Genomic DNA, 21,809 nt, shown 5'->3' on the forward strand with positions numbered 1-21,809 from the left:
AATCAGAGTGTTTTGGGAAAGCAGAAGGGAGTGATTAATTCTGTAGGGGCCTTGTGAAAAAAAGATTAAAATAGTAGCAAAAGGGAGATACCATTTGGTTTGAGTATATTAAGCTAGAATTTAGACAGGAGGGGAAGAGGGGAAATCCAGAGTTAACCACGCTTCTAGTTAAATATGATTTTCTGGCCAATAAGTTGATACATATATTAGAAAATTAGAAAATAGAGCTTTTTAAAAAATAAAAACATGAACACACCATGTGCAAAACCCTAAGCAATGCTATGAGAGACAGATGAGATATTTTATCCTCACCATGAGCTTGAAATTTCAATCCAGGGGCAAGGGTGTTTATAAAAAATATATATAGAAAAGGCAACAAACACACCAAAATGAGTGGCATAACTTTGAATGTAAAGCATTCAGGACAAATTTGCTGTAGACTGAAATAGTCTATAGAAACTTCACTTCTCCTGTATGCAAAGAGGGATATTATGGGGTTGGCTCGTTGACAGTCAAAACCAAGGTTATAGACATGGGGCAGCATGGAACACAGGAAAGAACCTTGGTCAGAGTTGGGCACCTTGAGTCCCTTCTAAGCCTGGCTCAGCCACCAGCATCTGTAACTGCAAGTGACTCCTTGTGTTTCTGTGGCCCAAAGCTCTCTGCCACTGAGGGGACCTTGAATGAGGAGTCTCCTCCCCCTTTTCAGTTCTTCCATTGTTGCCATTGTCTGCCCACTACCCTCAAACCAGAACACCCCTTGTCACTGCCAAGGGAGCTAGGGGCCCATACAAGCTATGCTCTTAAATCAAACTGACAAAGACAGGACCCCATAGTTGTTATAGTCTCTCTCCCTGATTCCCCCTCTCTCCCCACCACCCTCGCCCCAGCTCTACCCCAAGTCCACTTTATGTTGGGGGCTAATAAGTGCAAGGTATGTGACAATAGACCTGGCTCTAATCACAGAAGGATTCACAATGCAGTTAGCAAGGCCCAGGCTTGAGGATTCATCACTTACACAGGTCCTTCCCATATCCCCGAGGGCAGCCCAAGGGTAAACATGGTCATAGGTTATGGCACAATTTGTAGGATTTAAATTATTTCTGTATCCTTTTTTTCTTTCTTCTTCTTTTTAAAAAAAATATTTTATTGATTGTTCTTACAGAGAGGAAGGGAGAGAGATGGAGATGTAGAAACGTCGATGAGAGAGAAACATCGACAAGCTGCCTCTTGCACACCCCCTACCGGGGATGTGCCTACAACCAAGGTACATGCCCTTGACTGGAATCGAACCTGGGACCTTTCAGTCCTACCGCTGAGCCAAACTCGTTTAGGCTCTGCATCCTTTTTCTTAAAATGGCTCCCACTTCCAAACCGTGTAAGTTTCAGACTCCTGAAACCGTGGACCCACCCTTTGTCCCCCTTTACTCCCCACTTTCCTATTTCATGACGAAGGTATGTACAGATCTACAAAGGATGCCTCCCAACCCAGGCGCAGGGGGCGCATCTCTGTGGGCCTGGTGTGAGGGGAAGGGGAAGAAGACCTGCATCTGGTGTTGGTTTCATCTTGGTCTTTCCTGGATGCCAGCCCCTTAATGGGGGGTGGATCTCTGTGGCTCATCCCCCTGCCTGCTCTTTCAAGGCCAGTGACAGCGGACCAGGTGTTACAAACTGGGACCCAGGTCCTCTTGGAGGGCCTTAGCATTTAAAGGGCAACCGCTGTCCTATTTCTTTCTCCGGAGGTCTTTGGAGACTTTAGGGTTCGAATAAGTCGGGCCGAAGTCAGAGGTTGCTTTGCAGAGTGGCCGGTCCTGAAAAACACCTCTCAGTGAAGCTGGAGCTCCAATGACTACGCGCTGCTGACAGCCTGCGGGCTGGGCTGGGATGGCCTTCTGCTGCCGGGGAGGACCTGCGTGAGCCGAGGGAGGGAGGAGGGGGGGGGGGGCGAGGGCTGGGGGAGGAGATCGGAAGGGGAGAGGTAATCCCCAGCCATTGAGCATCCCCTTTTTAGAAAGACTGAGTCTCTCCCAGGACAGCTGCTGCGGTCACACCACAAACTTAAAAGCCGTCCTCCGGCTCGGAGCGTGCCTTTCCTCGCCGCCCCAGCCGCCTCCCCGAAGCCCCAGCTGGTGCCTGGAGCCTGGTGCCTGGTGCCTGGTGCCTGGTGCCTGGCTCCGGGCCGGTGCGGCGCGTGGCTCGGGGGCCGGCAGCGCCCCCTGCCTCCCGGCCGGTCCTCCGCGGCCGCAGCGCCGCTCCCTCCGCCAGGGCCGCCGGGCTCCGCTCCGCCAGGGCGGCCGCTCCGGGGATCCGCCGGCCCGGGGCACCTCCCCGCCCGCAGCCCGCAGCCCGCAGCCCGCCCCCCGGTGCCCGGAGGGACATCCGCCGGGTAGAGAGAGGGCCGGGGGCGCCCGCGGCAGGTAAGGCCGGGGTCGGGGTCACCTGCTACTTCAATGGGGGGGCTCGCCGGGGAGCGGAGTGCAAACGGGGTGACTTTATTTGGGGGGCGGCTGTGGGTCCGAGGGGAGGATGCGGAGTGGCCAGGAGAGGAGGGACTGCCCGTTCTGGGGCAGAAAAAGCGCTCGGAGCAGACGGGGAGCGGGTGCGCGGAGGATGGACGGACGGACGGACAGCGGGTCGGTGCGCGGCGCCGGGACAGCGTGGCAGCGGGCGCGTCCCGTCTCCCGCCGCCCCGGCCACTGCCTCCGCGGCCACAGCTTCCATCGGCGGTGGCCGGCACCCGGCAAAGTTTTCTCCTCCAGATGCGCCCAGAAACTTCTCCTCGCCTCCTCCCTGGCCCCCCGGCCCGGGAGCGCGTGGGGACGTGCCCCGTGGCGCCCACCGGCTGCAGGTTCCTTCGGAGACGCCTCGGCGGGGACCGACCACTGGACCGACCGCGGGCATCGGAGCCTCGCTCCCCGTTCCCATTGGGCTGGGGGAGGGGAGGGGAGACCGTGGGGATTGTTTTTGTTGTGGTGCTTTTTTGGGGAGACGGGGGTGGGGTGGGGGATGGAGATGCCTTTTCCCCTGCGGCAGAGTCGCGGTGCTCCGTCGGAAGGAAGTCTGCAGCCTTCGGGACCCCGAGGGGGGCGTTGGAGGAGTCTGGGCCCAGACACGGAGCCGGCTGTCTGGGCTGTGGGGTTGCCGGGGGCTCGCACTTTTGCTGGAGCGCGACAGCCCTGAGGGACCCTCTGCTGGGCTCGGTCCTAAAGGTCCGGAGCGGACTCCGGCTGGGAACGTAACCCGGGAAGGATCCCCTCTCCTCCGGGGGTTTCCTCCCTGCACCCCGCCCGAGGTGACGCGCTAGCGGGGCTGCCCTTTCCAGCACTGGCCCATTCGCCTTCATTCTGACTCCTGTTCAACCTGGGGCGCTGAATGCCCAACCTGGCTCCCAGCCGATGGGAGGAGGAGGAGACGCACAGCTCTTGCTGGTAGGCTGGAGTATAGGGCACTAGACAGGAGCTGCACCACCGAGACCCCCAGTATCCTATTACAGAGATCGGAGTTGAATGGGTGCACTTTTCGCCACTTAGGCCCATAAAGAAAAGCAAGTGTCCCTAGGAGGACCCCTCTTTCTCCAGCGCCCCCCCCCCCGAACCCCCCCATTTTTCATAGCTACTCAACTGCTCTTTGCACAAGCACAAGAAGGGAGCAGGAGTGGAGGGGTTGGAAGTATCCAGTTTAGCAGGAAAGGGTTCTCCTCTTGAGTGTGTGTGTGTGTGTGTGTGTGTGTTTCAGGGGTGTGTGTGTGGCAGGGAGGCAGAGGAGAGAGGAGATGGGACCCTCCTGGGTCTGGTGCTGCTATTGTGTAACCTTGGCAACCGCCAGGACCAGAGCGGTCATAGCCTTCCGGGTTCCACACGTGGAAAGAAAAATGTGAAGGGTGGGGAAGGGAGAGAGCCACATGTCAACACTTCAGTGATGCCTCGCCTCTCTCGTGGCTCCTAGGCCAGACAGCAGGGAGGGTGAGTAGGAAGGGCAGGGTTTGGAAGGCTGCAGCCCCAGGAGGGAGCTGTTATAACTGTGTCCAGCCTTGGAATCCTCGAGGCTCATCCCAGCAGCTAATGCTGGCCAGAGGAGCCATCGCTGACAGACTGCAAAGTGATGGTCCAGGTCAGGGAGATGAGAAAAGATCTTGGTCCTTGGAAGAGAAAGGCCAGGAAATACCGGAAGGTGATGCGGGAAGAGATAAGAACAGGGTCAAGAGGTAACGGAGAGACAATAAAAACTGTTCTGATCTGAACTGGCAACATTGCAAATGGAATTTGCCCATTTATGAAATGGAAAATTAGTGGAGAAGCAAAGGGACATTTATCACACACATGGCATCCCAGGTGCTTTGTACTTATCACGATTATTGTTACCACCAGTTTTACAGAAAACGTCATTTTTTTAAAAGACGAAAAAGTAGAGAGACAGGGTTAAAATTGGGTGGCATGCCATTTTGGCTTTTTGAATCTTAAAGAATCATAATTCCCAAAAATGGTGTTGAAGGTTAGGGACAAGACAAAGCAGCTATTCTCATTTTAGAAATAAGAATAATGGGATATAAAGGTGTTAATTGATGTGTTCAAATATAAGCTGAGGGGCTGAGCTGAGTCTTGAATTGTTTTACCTGGATGAGGGCCACCTTCAGGCATCTTTCCATAATCCCACTTAAAGGAAGGGCCTTTTTAAGGTCAGTTTGCCTCTGCATCTCTGTATTATAATTTATAAGGAAAGAACATTCAAGTAATGTATAGAGGCCACATCAAGTCTACAGGCCGAGAATCATATGTATCTGATATTAATCATCTATATTTACCTAGATCTTATTGTAGCTTATATGAATTATTAGTGGCTTTAATAATGTTAGCAAAGGATAAATTAAATATATATTTATTTATTTATTTTATTTAATATATATTGTCAAGTAGTAAACCATGTCCCTGTTGAGAAAATTTCTGAGATTAGTGAAACTTTCCTTAGTCTTCTTATTACCTTCATGATCTGAATATCTAAAACCTTGCTTCATATTTCAGCACCGCTGGTTCAACTTTGTTAAGAATCTGTTGCCAATTCATTGGGAGGAGTGATGATTTGACTTCTGTTACCTTCCTGCTGACTTTCTGGGAGAGAGAGAGGTTAAGGGAAAATGCCTAGCAATGCAAAATGTTTTGGAATTATCTGAGAACTATAAACAACACAACAGAAACTAAAAGAAAAAGGTAGAGAAATAATTAATGTGGCGTCCCTTTTTTGCCTTCTTACAGAATTGCCTTTATAGTTATTAATGTTGATGGATTTGCATTATGTTTGTGCATGGGAAACATGTACAAAGAAAAATTGAAATTTTAATCTATTTCTTTCATGTGTGGGCAAGGGTGGAAGTGGGAATTATTTTTGGTAGCAGGGAAAGTCTAGAATATAAGCAATTACAAAGGCAGAGGAAGTACATGCAATGTTTACAATGACAGGCTAACAAATCAACTACATGTTTAAACTTGAGTCATTGAGCTGTATTATCCTGAATACTAAAAAAACACATTGTTTTGGGTTGGAGTTAAATGAAGATAGGAAGATTCCTGGCACCTTTTTTATTCTTCATAATATATTCTTATTCCATTGCATGGACATTTGGGAACTATCAAAAGGTTATCACAGACCTTGAAGAATCCCTGAAGATGGCTCTGAAACTGGCAGGTTCTGCTGCCTGGTGTGTGTGTACTGCTTGTACAAAGTTACTGGGTTGTCACCTACAGTTTTATGAATCAGTTGGAATATTAACCCCATAGTTGCAAGGGAAAACATTCCGGTTGGTGCTGGTTGAATGAATATTAGTATATCTTCAGGTTGTTATAGCTTCATTATTTTGTGGGGAAAATGTGACTGAATTTTATTGTTCTGTGTGGGAATCATAATGTTTTGATGATACATGTTCCTTGGGAAGCATTCTTGCCAATTAATGAATCACTTACTTCGCAAGTAAGAGTAACCATAGCTCTATTTTGAAAAATTGTTATTCTTTCCATAAGTACATGGAGTTATATAGATAACTCAAGTAAAATAACAAGTATTTCAACACTCAATAACATATTCCTTGAAAGAGAATATAAATATTCACATTTGTAAAATAAACAGTAGTAACAGTAATAATAATGATTGATTATGGGCAAATTTTGTTAATCACATTCTTTTTCACATCATAGACTAGGTTAAAAAAATACTACCTTACTCCAGGAAACCTTGTTCCAAATTCCTTTTTTATTTTTATATCTTCATTATGCCTGTCAAGCTAATATTCTAATTTTTTAATCTTTTTTCCCCTCTTATGATTGCTTATGATCCTTTATTAGATCATAAGCACCTTAAAGGAAGAAATTTGTCTTCTCTAACTTTTTATATATTCAGGTTATTACAGAATATATTAAGTATATTCTGGATACATAAAATATGTTGATGTCTAATAATATAAGAAGTTAATAGAATGATTTTGAATCTATTGCCTATAGAAAATCAGATTAAAGATCTTTGGTGTTATGTTTTATTTTCTCTGAGATTTTAGGAAGGATAATTTTCTCTAGTATCTGAGTTTTGCCCTTTCACAGAGAAAAGTAGTGTGGTTGCTGAGTATTTTTAACATTCTGTAAAATGTTATTTTCTTTTTAATTTCTTGTATTTTTCAAGTATGTATTGATAATTGACAAATGAGAATCTGTATCATCAATGTTCATGTTAGTTAACCTTAACTAAATAACACCTACCCAGATAATAATTAGAAGGAAGGATATATCTAAAGCAAAATTCTTTATAAACTGAAACACGCTGGTAAGGAATGTAACACCTTTTAATTTATTACAAATCTTAATAATGAGTTATACTTAAATTATTAGACACATACAAATATAAATGATTAAAAAACTGATAGTTAAGGGCTATAAAAAGGTGGAATATATCATGAAATGTACTGTTTATACTTAGATTTGAAATTATTTGATGACTTTCAGTCTGTCTTCCTCAATATTTGGCCCTTTATCTTTATGTTAATAATATTTAATAATTTCTAAAGTCATGAATCAAGATATCATTAACCAGCTTGCTAATCTTCCACATGTAAATTTAGACACTTTGTTCATTCTTTTGCAAAGTTCAGTAAACTTTAAATATTACCTTTTCATAGAAATATATAAAATAAACTGAGAATTAAGTGATCACAGTTTGTAGAATGATCTTTGTCCTTCTGAATCTGAATCTATCATCCCCTTAAAGATGTGGTGTCTTCTGCTTCAGACATTAGGACTTACTTTATGACCCTTGGCTTTTCAATAGGGCAGTTAACATAACTTCAATATGTTAAAACTGTTGGTTAATAGTGTATCCTCTTAGTGAGTTTTATTAGCAAATCTCGGGGGGAAAATTGGAATATTTGCTATATTTTTCTAATTAAATAGAATTAAGCCTGGGAAGTACTATCTCAGCCAGATGGCCCAGGCCAACATCAACAGCTATAAAGCATGCTGTGATAGTATGTGTCCTTGATATGATGGGATGAAAACAGAACTTTACCTCTGCAATCTTTCTCATAAAAACCCATAACCAGAATAACTAGAGAAAAGCATCAGACAAATGTCAATAGAGGGGCAGTCTACAATATACTTAACCATTATTCCTCAAATCTGTCCAAATCATCAAAACCAAGGAAAGTCTGAGGTACTACCAAAGGTAAGAGGAAGCCGAAGAAACACAACTAAAAGTAATGTGGTATCCTCAATGGAATCCATGGAAGGAAAAACCATTAGGTAAACACTCAGAAATCAGAACAAACTATGCACTACAGTTAATAATATATTAACATTGGCTCATGAATGATAACAAATGTCCATATTAACATAAGATACTATATAATAAAAGCCTACTATGCAAATTGTCCCCTCATCCGGGAGTTTTACCAGGAATTTGACCAAGGGGCGGGTCTGGCCAGCCAACTGCCAATGGCCCCACCTCCCGCCTGGCCCAGCTCTGGCTGCCTGGCCCTGCTCTGGCCGCCTGGCCCTGCTCTGGCTGGTAGTGGTGGCCGGCTGCCAGAGGAAGGGAGGCTCTGGCCCACAGCCCACAGCCAGCAGCCAGCAGCCAGCAACTACTAGGGACCCTCCCACGCAGAATTTCGTGCACTGGGCCTCTAGTATAAAAATAATAGGGGAAACTAGGTGTGGGTTATAGGGGAACTCTAATATTTTCTCAATGTTTATAATTCTAACACTTTTTCTGAACAGATAAAGTGAGATTTTAAAAGTGGGATTGCAAAACATTTGATTAACGATGGTGAAAAATTTTATAAAAGGCAAATATTTTTCTGGTCAACAAGGTTAATGTCATTCAATTAAATGCTTACTTTATTCTGCTAGTTCAAGGTACGACTAGTCTGCCATTTTTATACTGTTAATGCAAAATAATAATTATAAACTTATATTTTTAATGAACTATTCTCATAATTACTTATTTTTCTAAATAAAATATATTATTTGGCCCTGGGCAGTGTGGCTCAGTTGGTTGAGCATTGTCCTGTGAATGAGAAGTCTCTGGTTCAATTTCCAGTAGGGGCACATGCCCTGGTTTTGGGGCTGGATTCCTGGTTGGGAGCATGTAGGAGGCAGCCAATTGATATTTCTCATTGATGTTCCTCTCTCCCTCACCCTACCTCTCTCACTAACATATTTTAAAATGTATTATTTGGATTATTAAAAATTTCCAGATCACCATTGTTATAGGTTCTTGTGCAAAGAAAGATATGTATTAGTCATGTCCTATAAATCAATACTCAATATTAAAAGAGAAGGCGAACTATTTTCCCTACTTCTTTCTTTGCTATTTTATTGATATTGCCAAGATCTATCATCAGTGCCAGATGTCTTCAGGTATAGATGATGATTATGTTTCCAAAATTCTTGCCAAAACAGCTCCATGACTCTTTATTCTCTTTGAACCTCAAGGAATCTACTATGTTAAGTATGTTAAAGATCATTTCCTATGAAATATGACATGCATAATAAACATATAAGTGCTATATTGAAAATTAAAAGTGTACTTATTTGTCCTCTATCTCCCCCAAAATTTCTAGAAGCCGAGATTAATGCATGTCCCAGCCAATGAAGGGTGGGTAGGAAGGAAGGGCTGCCATTTCCCTTTCTACCTGTTATATATGTTTTCGCAATTCTTTCACTCACTCTCCACAGACACTTTCTCTCTGGGTGTGTGTATATACATATGTGTATAAATCTCATGCTATTCCTTCTCTTTCTTGTTTCAAATTGTTGCAACATTGTTTTAAAAATTTGTGGTTTAGTCTCTTGTAGTAAGCTCTTACAATTAGGCCAAAAGTCTTGTAATTTCACTGTTTTTATCTAAGCTTTCATCCATGCTGTCTTACTTTTTGTTACCTCAGGTTTATAATTATTTAACAATTACCAGATTCTATACTCTACAGTTAATTACAGTTTCTGCTGAATTTGTGTTTTACTGTGGCAACTGTTGAGAAATTTAGGCATGCTTTAAAAAAAAAGTTGTTTGTTTTGTTTTTAGTTTGTATGAGTCATGGCATAAAACATTTCAACAACTTGTTTGGGAAAAGTTATGAAACCTGATCCCAGAATGTGTGACTAAAATATTAATACTTTTTTTTTTGTTTTTGTTTTTGGTGATATCCCGCTAAATTTCCTGAAAAAATGAAAATGTCTGAAAAAGACTCTGATCAACAAGATTAATATGCTCTGGACTCTCACTGGAATCTTAGGTTCAGGATTTTCGTTTTGTCACACAAAATACGTTAACAACTTTTTTTTTTAATAAAAGAGATAGTGACTACAGTAACTTAACCTAATTAAAAAAGAGGAATGAAAACAATAGAATATTCTGACCAAAAACTTTTAAAGTGTATACTTAGATTTTATAACAAAGATAGGTATCATTTACACATGCATTTTTTTTTTGCTTCTCCTAATAAACTTTTAAGTACCAGTTCTCTTGTTTATTTCCTATCAATATGTTTTTAAGTAATTGATGGCTAGTGAAATCATAATTACAACTAGAGGGCTATTCTTAAAAATGTCTTTGTTAATGAAAATTATCATCTCAAATCTTACCAATTTTGAGGTTTAACTTCCCACATTAGAGGGCAAATTCTTTAAATAGTAGAGCAATTCTATACTTATTAATTACAATTCTATACTTTTATCCTTGACATATCTTCTCATTCAAAATTCATTCTTAGCTCCTGTCTTATATTTTCATATAGCAACCCAGTTAGTGTGTTAAAAATTGCTCCTGAGCAGGTTGGTAGAGGTTAAGAGGTTAAGTAGCCAGACTATTCTGTCTGCAAAGTATTTGCATGATGAAATGGCGGCAGATGAGTTGTTTGTAATTTTACAATGGGAAGTTAATTCAAGTCAAGATAATCTTATCAACTTTTGAAGTTAAGACTTTTATCACCTGTGAAGCAGCTGTTCAAAAGCATTTCGACTGGATATACAGATGAGAGAATAATATTTCCCTCTGTTTGGCTTGATTCACATTTCATAGAGCCTTGGGGATTGTTGTCTTAGACTACACTGAGATGAGGTTTGGCAGAGAACATTCATTGTTCAGGTTTTAAAAAGGGCAAGTTTTTGGCAGCAATAGCTAGCACGGAGAAGGAATGCTGTGCTTACACATGTGGGCTCAATAAACCCTTCAGAAAGCTCGGGCTGAGATCCTACGGAAGTCTCCCTCACCTCCCCTGTCTCTGGATGTTGACTGTTTAGAAGTCTTCTTTTGTTGTGTCACTATCGCATAGGCCTGTTCATTTTCCGGAAATGATATTTTGGTTCACCTTGCAAAAGCTATGAGTGCAGTGAGTAATCATTTCATATTCTGTGCACTTTCCACTGGAGATGTATTTAAAATAACAATTGCATTCCGATCTGCTTTCTGTTGGTGTATCAGTCATACAGCCATCACCTGCATGACAGCCAACAATCACCCCTTTTATTTCTTTGTCACTCTTGGTTAGCTCTAATCATCAGAAATAAACATTTAGAGGCTCCCCCTTTTCCTATACACACAGAGTTGAAGAGTAGTGTTTTTGTAAGTTTGGTCAATTGCTCAAATCAATGATAAAAGGACAAACCAGTGTCAACCACATGGACCAACAATCTCTGTGTTCTTTCCTCCTGGGGCACTGGCTGTGCTGATTTCTCCTTTCATTTGGAATAATTTTGTCTTTCATTGCCACCGCCTTTCCTGACCCCCAAACGATGCCCACTCTGCATGCCAACCCCGCACATGTTCACTGCATCTTGCTTTGAAAAGTGCTTTTCACTCAAATTCTATCCACCCGTCCTTAATGTCTTTTACAGCCCCTAAGAACTGTTATTCTCTTTCTTCTAGCATCACAAGACTTAAGGTTCTGAAATGGTTACTTCCACTTCTTTCTCCATATTCGTATAGCATATGATACACTCTTATAATAATTAATATGCATGTCCTAGTGCTTTAATTGAAATTAATCCGTTCGGAGTCCATTGCCTCTGTTTTTCCCTCTTGTGACTACTTTGGATATGTAATTCATCACAGGTTTATTTCACACATATATTCCTCGTCATAAAGGTTATTTCACACACACTCATATTACTCTTGATGCCCTTCTATCTCTAATTCCCTTTTTATCTTTTATTTTATTCAAGAGGTACTTGGAGTGCTCTATGTACTAGACACTCAAAGTCTCTGATGAAATACAGATGAGAAAACATGGTTGCTATCCTGAAGTAGACAATTATAAAATAATTATCATCATGGCTCAAGTTAATCTCTTTGTGATATGAAATCTAAACACAAGGTCTTATTCATAACTTTGGTCTTTTCTCTCTCCAGCATTTCCTTTAATTATGTCATCTTCTTTCCTAACTCTGCTTGTATGTATGTAGAGATGATGCCCAGAGTATTATCTCCAACCCCAATTTCTCTCTCAGGTCCCACTTATTTTACCACAACATTACACCGGTGAATTAGACCTTATTGCTCAACATTCTACCAGCAGGTTCCAATGTGGGGCACCCCCCCCCACATGGGGGCAGTTTGATTTTTAAGGGGGGGTGGCAAATCAAGAATGAGTTATTAACAGTGAATTTTTTTACATTTCTTATGTTCTAGAGGCCTCATATACAGTATATAAATATTCATTGTGACTTATTTATGCATTTCAGTACTCTGTTATGTTTTGATCCTTTATTTGCTATTTTTTCATACTTCATATTATTTTAAAAAATAATTTCTTTCTCAGTGCTTCAACTGTCCTTTCATTCTTTTATTTTTTCCCTTTCATGGAAGCCATGTTCTCTGGAAGCTTGTTTAGACCAAGTTAATGGCTTTTTAGGCTTCCTCCACATGGATAGGAGTTCCCTTTTTGAATAATAAGGATTATATGATATGGGGGGGGGGGAGAATCAGGATTTTAGAGATGCTTAGGTGAGGCATGGCCAAAAACAGGCTGGGAACCACTGCTCTGTATGGAGGTCACTCTGGTAACTGGAAGTCTCAGTCTTACTCAATTTGTGTAACTTGAAACTAGGGCTTTAAGATGCGGGAGGGAACATGGTGCCATGCTAAGACCATGTGAGCAGACAGACAGCCCAGGTTCAGCTCCTGCCTCTGTCACCTCTTAGCTGTGTGATTCAGACAAATTGCTTGACCTTTCTGCATATTTCCCATCAGTTTACTGGGGGTTCATGCAAATCTTAGCCTCGCAGGATTATTGTGAGGAATACGTGGTTAGTATAGGAAACTCAAACGCTGTATGGCACATTATAGCATCTATATATCATTTCTTTATCCTAACATAGATTATGCATATTGCACCTAGATCAGATTCTCATGCCATCTCTGCACTGCTCTACAGCCTTCTGGTTTTTTATATGCTGAGTTCTGTTCACCTAGTGCAAAGAACAGTCCTTTGGTGACCTCCCTCAAGTATATTCCTGGAGAAGGGAATGCCATCTTAGAATTGACTTTTACCACTTCCTTCTTTTGCACACAAGTATGTTTCAACAGACATAATTTGGGAAACACTGCCACAGACCATGATATATAGGGATGTGAAGGAGAATCCAGGGTAAAGGAACCCTTCATTGCTAGTTATCATAGGAGCAGCATCTAGTTATAGAGGCTAAATATCAAGTAATACAATCCTTGGGAGCCACATCTAAATTTCCAGCCTTATTTCTTGGCATCCCGAGGTTCTTCAGCTATCTACTACTGGGTTTGCAACACAGCATGTGTCCTTGCTGATGTGCCCATCCCCAAATAAGCAGTACAGATTTGTTCAACGGCCTCATCCACACACACTTATTTTTTATTTAAACCTGAATGAATAGATATTTTTTAACCCTTCATTATGGGCCTGCTGTCATTATGATTGTATTGTCTATAGCTTACTCCCACTGTTTGGACACTATCTTGTCCCTATAACTCTCCTAACCAGGAATTGTCCTTGACATCTCTCATTTAATGCTCTATTGTTTGGTTTCAGAAGACTCTGTTGTAATCCTCTTTACAAGAAAATCTAGAGAAACAAATGACCTAATTCACTGTCCACCACTTGAGGACATGGAGATACGCCCAGGGACTTGACTTTTTCTAGACAATTTACAAGTGCTGACCTTTTCCTACGGGAGCTCTTGAGCTGCTAAGAGGACCAAGATTCCTGACTCCCTAAATTTGGGACTTCAGGGGACCTTGCAGAAACTTTCACAACAGAACGTGTGGAATCAGGTTGGCTGAAGGAAGTGGACCTTTAAGAAGAGCACAGAGATAAATGAGTAACTTCTGCTTCTAGGTGTGAGCGATCGAATATTCAAAGAGCTTCTTTGTCCCATGCCTCCTCACCCGCTTGGCAGCTCTCTAGATTTTATATAATAGAAGCAGCAAGTATGTTAATCAATGATATTTTTCAGAAATTGAACTTAAAGGTCACTTTAGCTTCTGAGCAAGTGGAAGTGAAACTGAATAATGTTCTAGTTATTTAATGGGAAAATACTTTATTAATGCCTTTCTTGGTATTGTTTCAGATTAGCCTATTCCTATAATTGTTATTTTTACATGTGACAATTCATCAATATACCTTATATTACTCATGATTTGTTATGTATATATCTTAATTATATACTTTATACCTATCTTATATTAATAAAATTTATATAAAACCCTATTTCTATTTTATAGAAGGTGAAATGTATTCAATAAGATTTACTTGAAATATTTTCTTTTTAAAAAAATATATTTTATTGATATTTTACAGAAAGGAGGAAGGGAGAGAGATAGAGAGCTAGAAACGTCGATCGTCGATGAGAGAGAAACATCGACCAGCTGCTTCTTGCACACCCCCTACCGGGGATGTGCCTGCAACCAATGTACATGCCCTTGACGGGAATTGAACCTGGGACCTTTCAGTCCGCAGACCTACACTCTACCACTGAGCCAAACCGGTTTTCGGCACTTGAAATATTTTCTAAATCAAAAAGCCCATCACTTTACAATATGCATTCTAGGAATATTAAATATTTTCTTATGGTTCATTTTGACTTTAGCTTATCTTCATTTAAAAGAATGTTAAGAATAAACAAACAAAAAATACACTGTGAAAATAGCAGACAACCTGTTAGTGTTCTGAAAATAATATTCCTAAAGTTCAATTTTACAATCTACATACAGGTAAAAAAAAAATGTATACATACTCCCCCCCCACCCCCCATAGCTCAATTAATGTTTCTTTCTTTTCAGATTTAATCCATTGGAATTAATAATTATTTAAAGTGTGTATACATTTTTGGGACACCCTATATGTTGTGATTCTCCAATACAGAATTTTGGAATTTTTTCAACATGGTGTATTTTGTTAAAACTTTAACAGAACTAGTAAGGTTTTTGTTTGCTTATTTGTTTTGTTTTATTCCAGCCTTGGAAATAATAAGGGTGTAAGCCTGATAAACTGTTAGTCTCAGGATGTCTATTTGGAAATACTTATAATTAAGAAATTAGTAAAATATAGTAAAATCATTTTTATCTTTTTTGTCTCATAGATTCATGATATTTCAGAATTAAAAAAATAAAAAACACCTGAGAGGATGTCTGGTCCAATTGTTTTTTTTATTTTACAGCGACAACTGTGGATGAAGTAATGTGAATTCTCTTTCTCTTTACCCCTCTGTTCTTCCTTTCTTCCCTCGCTATTTCCTTCCTCAAACATGAAAGAACATCTATATTCTAAGATGGGTGCTGGCTGTTTGGAGAGGAATGGCCCCTGTTTATAAGACACTACTTGTAGTGTGTGTGGAGGCACACAACTGAATAAACACAAAGTTGAGAATATAATTGAAGTCTCTTTACTCCTGGAAGGACAGACATCCTACTACTTATTGCTGTAGGCCACAACAAGAAAGATCCATTTGATGGGATCCCAGAGAAAGAATTTATCCGCTGGGATGAACTTGCCATGGTCAAGTAAGGGCTCACATTTTATAAATAATAAGAGCCTAGTGGCCATTTCTGACAGGGGCTCCTTCTATATTCTGAACACCAGGAAGGGCCTCAGACTGAACTCTCAGTTTCCTGCCGTATTTGTTTATGCTGTCTGGGTCAAACACTACAGACAAATCCTAGTTTCCTCTTTATACCAATGGACTGAGGCCTCCCCTGTCCAATGAGAACTGTATAGTTTGGATACTTCATTTACATAAAACCGACCTAATTGATAATCTGTGTGGGAACTTTTGGTATTGCAATACAAGAGGACTTTCCCTTTGAGTCCATGGAATACAGTTTACCTGAATTTGTGTCTCCCAGGCTGTAGTTCCTTTTTGTTCAAAAATGCTTTTTATTTTCTATTATAGTTTAAAATTAATTTTGGTTTACACTGATGTTGACAGGTTACTTAGAACATAAATCCAATCTGTCCTACTGGAATTGTTGAGTCAGACCCAGGTAAGGTGACAACTGCTAGTGACATAATGATGACTATTTTCTGAAAAACCAAATTAACTATTTGTATCAGATAACCAACATGGCTATGGGACGAGCATGGCAAGTACATGAAAGCAGGAGTGAAGCAAGAGGGACAAAAGAGAATTCCTTTGTTTTTGGAGATTTTTATTCATTTATTTCAGAGAGAAAGGGAGAGGGAGAGAGAGAAACATCAATGATGAGAATCATTGATCGGCCTCCTGCACACCCCACACTGGGAATCGAGCTCACAACCTAGGCATATGCCCTAACCAGGAATTAAACCATGACCTCCTGGTTCATAGCTCAATGCTCAACCACTGAGCCAACCCAGCCAGGATTGAGGATTTTAACTAGGAGCTTCCAATTAAGCCTTCAGGATTTTCTGCTCTTGCAGTGGCTCTGCCCTGCTAGCCAATTGTCTTTGTTTCCAGGTCAGACTGACAGACAAGCACCTCACCTGTGTCACCAGGACTTCACTGAACATGTGCCCATCTTTTATTTTCTCCCAGTGTTCTGCAGGGAATGGGCAGGGATTCCCTCCGAGGATTGTGAGACTGTAGCTTCCTGGGGAGACTGCCCAAATGGCCATGCTTATAATGCCTGGCCTTCCCTTTGCTTTCTTCCTACTTTAATATTAGCTAGTTAGCTACTATGGTAACACTGGGGCAATAGAGGGAAATCCCATCGTCTTGAGTAAAATAGTTTTTATAACAATAGTAAATGACATGAAAGCACAAAAGGAATCAACTCTCCTCACTCATCCCTTGAAATTGTCCGTTTTCTAGTCTGTGTTGTCCGTTATAATGTAAGCTTTATGAAGGCTGGAATATGTCTATCCTGATCACCATGCTATCACCTCTGCACTAATAACTACATGGTAGGTGATCAGTAATGACTATTAAATGAATGGGTGATTCTTAAATAAAATCAGTGTGTCTGTGAAGAGTCCTTTGTGATACTCTCACTGGTTTAGAACATTCAGGAAGGTTTTTCCAATCTGGCAACTGTGAAATCTTTGATTTGCTTTCTCTTTCTTACTTTAATTTATCAACTGACTTAGGTTGTTATCTATTGATTTTAGGATGACTTTATCATTCAAGAAAATTATACCAGAGAAAGATTGAAGGCAATTGCCCTCATGCACATTCTATAATTCATTTTTAAAGAGAGGCTTTTGGTAGTAACTCAGTTACTCAAAATAAATAAAATAAAATGAAATCATACTTAACCATTGATAAAAGTTGTTAGGATATATTTGCTGTGAATCATTCCTTGTATACTTTATTCTGCGTAGGTTTTGGAATGAAGCTCTTTTGGGATTTGTGCAAAATGCTAAGTAATGGATAAATTATATGGGCAGTGATGGGTCCTTTTCCCACATTTTTTAAACAACTCTGGTTCAAAACGCTGTCAGGTCATTCAATTATAGTGTGGACTTCAATCCAAAATAAATATTCACATCAAAAATATTCTTGTTAACAAGTATACAATGCACTTTATGTTTGTTGTTTATAGTTCTTTGCTTATAGAAGATATAGACTCATCTAATATGTTGCCACTTTCCATTCATCGCCTGGGTGTGAACAAAAAGAGATAACAATGTCATTCATGCATTCTGGATGTGATCACTTCTATAACAGAAACCAAAAGAAACATTTCCCAACGTATTTATCATAATTCTACCAGGAAGCAGATGTGCTCTCTTATTTTAATCTTACTCATGTATTTATTTATTGCATTACATCTTTCAATTGTGGATATTTTCCTGCAGAGGGAAATTCCATCCTTCCTGGAATAATAATTCCCGAAGTTTTATATGTGTTTTTTTAAACTGGTGAGTTGATGTAAAAAATATACTCTTCCTTCTTATGTGTATTGGTGTTTTGATTGTATTTCTATATAGGTAGAGCTTAGATGCTTGTAACTCCTCCTGAGGTTATTTCTGGGGTAGCATAAAAACACATCTAGTGAATTTTGGGGTGGAGGAAGAATCATAATCTTATTAAACTGTAAACAAATGGATCTCTGACAAATTAATAGAAAATTATAGCATATAAAGGTGATATTTGTAAAAACTCAACCTCCTGTCATTCTAGCTTTTTCATTATTTTTTTTTTCATTCTTGCTGAAATGATTTATGTCTCTATCAGAACATCTCCACCCTTGACTCCTCCATATTTCCGTAGACTCTTGGCTTCATGTCTCAATGTATCCAGCCTAAAAAAAATGTTTAGCCTATTATAACATTTCATATGCTGATGCTTTGATATAGTTGTTATAGTTTCTTAGACAATAATGCTTAATCTGGCTTGAGCTCTATTGTCTCCATGTAGATTTCTATTCACCTGTGTCTCATGAAATACCTGCTGGTTCACTAGCCAACCTTACTGGTGGATATTTCTTTAGGGCCAATTCATTTCTGATGGTTTCATAGCACCATTCAGCCATCTTTTGACAAATTGGATAATTAATTATCCTATTTGCCACACCTACATGCTGTCATTCAAACAATGGCACGATGCATTTCTTTGGCCACAGTCTGTTATACGGTCTAGTACAAAACCTCTCACTCGCCAAAACCGGTTTGGCTCAGTGGATCGAGCGTCGCCTGTGGACTGAAAGGTCCCAGGTTCAATTCCCGTCAAGGGCATGTACCTTGGTTGTGGGCATATCCCCAGTAGGGGGTGTGCAAGAGGCAGCTGATCGATGATTCTCTCTCATCGATGTTTCTAACTCTTTGTCCCTCTCTCTTCCTCTCTGTTAAAAATCAATGAAATATATTAAAAAACAAAAACAAAAAAAGAAACACCTCTAACTCATGTTTCCTAATCTAACTTTATATCTTCCTGGCCTTGAAACACAAAATGTGTAAAACAAAACAGGGATTTAAAACACTTTATTTTCTTTGCTGTGCTTCTTAACCTCTTTTCTTTGTTTCTATTATCACTATCCAACTAGTAATCTGAATTTTATACAATAGTTACCTCTAATGGAATGTAGACCATGTGTTTTAGGCTTAATCATTTTGGGTTCTCATTTATTGGCTAGTTAGCTTTGGGCATCTTATGATATCACTATATTTTAGTTTCCACATTTGTAAAATGGAGTAATAAGAATATTTAATAGGTTACTGTGGGGTTAAATAAGTCAATATGGGTTCACAACTTAGAACAATGTCTGTACCTTAGTTATCCCTAGATAAATGTTAGCGGCTATTATTTTCACTTTCCTGTGCCATTTCCAGTTAGTTCAGCAACTTAAAAAAAAAAAAAATCCTGTGTTATTTCCATTCTCACTGCCAGCACCATGATCCAAAACTTCATAATTATTTTCCTGAATTAATATTTTCCTAACTCATATTCCTTTTCTCATTAAATTATAAGCCCTAACCAATTTAGGATGTTGCATTACATAGCATTTATCTTAATCATGAACACTGTATTTGGTTAAGATCAAGGTCTGACAGAAAAAACACATAAACAAAACTAAAAATTATGTAAGTACTATGTGTGTGAATGAGTATGCATATGTGTGCATGTGGATGAAATAGCAAAAGTGAAAACAACCATATTCTAACCAAATTAGATACTTATGGTTATTAAACATACTCGTGTTAACCATATTCTTGGCACGTTCTTCAGTTGATTAAAAAACTACTGAAACGTAATATGCTCAGGTGTATACTTATATAATTTTATATTATGGAGATCACATGTCCTTTGTTTCTTATACTACACACTTGTTCCTGTTTTATATGGGAGGGATCAAAATTGGTTAATGATCTTTATTTGTCTAAAGGTGTGACATGATGTAAACTTAAATGCTGTAATTTTTAAAAATTGATATACATATGCATCAAGTTGTTAAAAAATCACAAGTAATAAAACCACTCTAGGTAAGGCATGATTTTCCCTTGATAAGATGTTCCTCTCATTACTAACTATGCTTGTTTGCCACAGTAATTCTCTCTGCCCTAAGTAATGTCAGAATCTCATTTAAATGCCTTATGATTTAGTTGTAATCTAACTTTGCTGCTTAGATCACACTTATCCTAGGCACATGAAACTATGACATCACCTCTTTCCTCATGCCATACCTATGTGTGGCTCTTGAAATAAAACCCAGTTTCTGATTCCATATTAAACAACATCCCTGCTATGAATTTTTCATTGAGTCCACTTCATTTTCCTTCCATCTCAATCAAGAAATAATTTTTAAACTGTTGGATTCGTGTTTTATATCTCTTTTGGATCACATTCTACCTAAATGATAACTATGTATATATACATTGTTAGCTCCATTAATAGAGGAGCACATTTTATTGACCAGCTACAAACAGAATACAGTGGAGTGGAATCTCATACAGGTCCTAAATTCTAAGGCAATATTTAAAGTTAAATTGCATACTGTCAATGTTAACCTGGAAAGTTGCTAAATAATACATAAAACATGTTACAGCATTTATGTGCTAAAATGACATTCAGTCTCTCAAGAATATATAACAGAGAAAGTTTTCCTTCTGCATTGGATTAAGTCACTGATTCTTCACTTCAGCACAGATGAAGTAATTGGCTTGTATTTAGAGGCTGTGTTGCAAGAAAATCTCCATGCATCTATATACATGAAAATCAAAAACAGCTTGGTGAGATGCTCAGACTATGAATACTGAAAATGACTAAGGGGGTTTTTCCTCCATAAAATTGTTTTTTAAAAGCTCAGTAGTTCAAAAATTCAGTCTGTCTCTTCAATTTTCATGAAATTTGGTTGTCCATATTCATAAGAGTTTGGCTAAATAGATAAAAGGTGATAGAGGATAGATAGGTAGGTAGGTAGGTAGATAGATAGATAGATAGATAGATAGATAGATAGATATAGGTAGATAAGAGAGGTTTGGGTACAATATATGAGTTTGGGGGACTGTTTCAAACTTTAAAACTTTCGTGCATCAAAGGAAACAACAAACTGATAAGGCAACCTTTAGAATGGGAGAAAATATTGGGAAATCGTATATGTGGAAAAGGTTACTATTTAGAATATAGGCTGTCTCAAAAAATGGATAGGCACAATTTGAATAACTATAAAGTCAGTGTTTATTAAAATACATTCCTTTTTCAAAATTGAGCTATCAGCTATTAAAGCACATGTGTCAAACACAAGGCCCACAAGGCCCGCGGGCCAAATCCGTCCCGCCAGGCCTTGCAATGTGGCCCGTACCTCGCTGTCATCACTGCACTCCGCTGCGTTTCCATCACAATGACAGTTTATGACTGTTCAGTAAACCATTCGGCCCGCGATTTAGGCTGGATTTTAGATTTTGGCCCCTTCTCTGATTGAGTTCGACACCCCTATATTAAAGTGTGTATACATTTTTTGGAACACCCTGTTTATGAAGAACTCTTACATCCCCAAACAACAAAAAAAACTAATGAAAAATAAACAAAGAACTTGAATACATATTTCTTCAAAGAAGTTATAAAAATGGTTATAAAACATATGAAAAGATGCTTAACATCACTATTCATTAAAGAGATACAAACCAAAACTACAGTGAGACAGCACCTTATTAAAATGGCAACTGTGCAAAGCCACAAAATAAAAAAGGATTAATGAAGATGTGAAGAAATGGGAACTCCTATGCACTGTTGGTGGGAATGTGAAATGATCCAGCTTCTTAGGAAAACAGTATGAGATTTTTATTAAAAAATTGAAAATATAAATACCATATGATTCAGCAAGCCCACTTTTGGGTACACAGTAGTTCCATATTATCCGTGGTTTCACTTTCCACCGTTTCAGTTACCCAA

General features: G+C 39.6%; 1 protein-coding gene across 1 annotated transcript in view; it reads left to right on the forward strand.

Moving 5' to 3' along the window:
* Window positions 1-1,978: 1,978 nt before the first annotated feature.
* Window positions 1,979-21,809, forward strand: part of SEMA3D (semaphorin 3D) — a 176,410-nt gene continuing 156,579 nt past the window's right edge. Inside the window, exon 1 of the mRNA XM_036429561.2 lies at window positions 1,979-2,417. The gene's annotated coding sequence lies outside the window, so the exon portion shown is untranslated. The remainder of the gene's footprint in view (window positions 2,418-21,809) is intronic.

The sequence above is a fragment of the Pipistrellus kuhlii genome, unplaced genomic scaffold (assembly GCF_014108245.1).
Source record: "Pipistrellus kuhlii isolate mPipKuh1 unplaced genomic scaffold, mPipKuh1.p scaffold_m20_p_10, whole genome shotgun sequence".
In the NCBI taxonomy this organism is placed as follows: Eukaryota; Metazoa; Chordata; class Mammalia; order Chiroptera; family Vespertilionidae; genus Pipistrellus; species Pipistrellus kuhlii.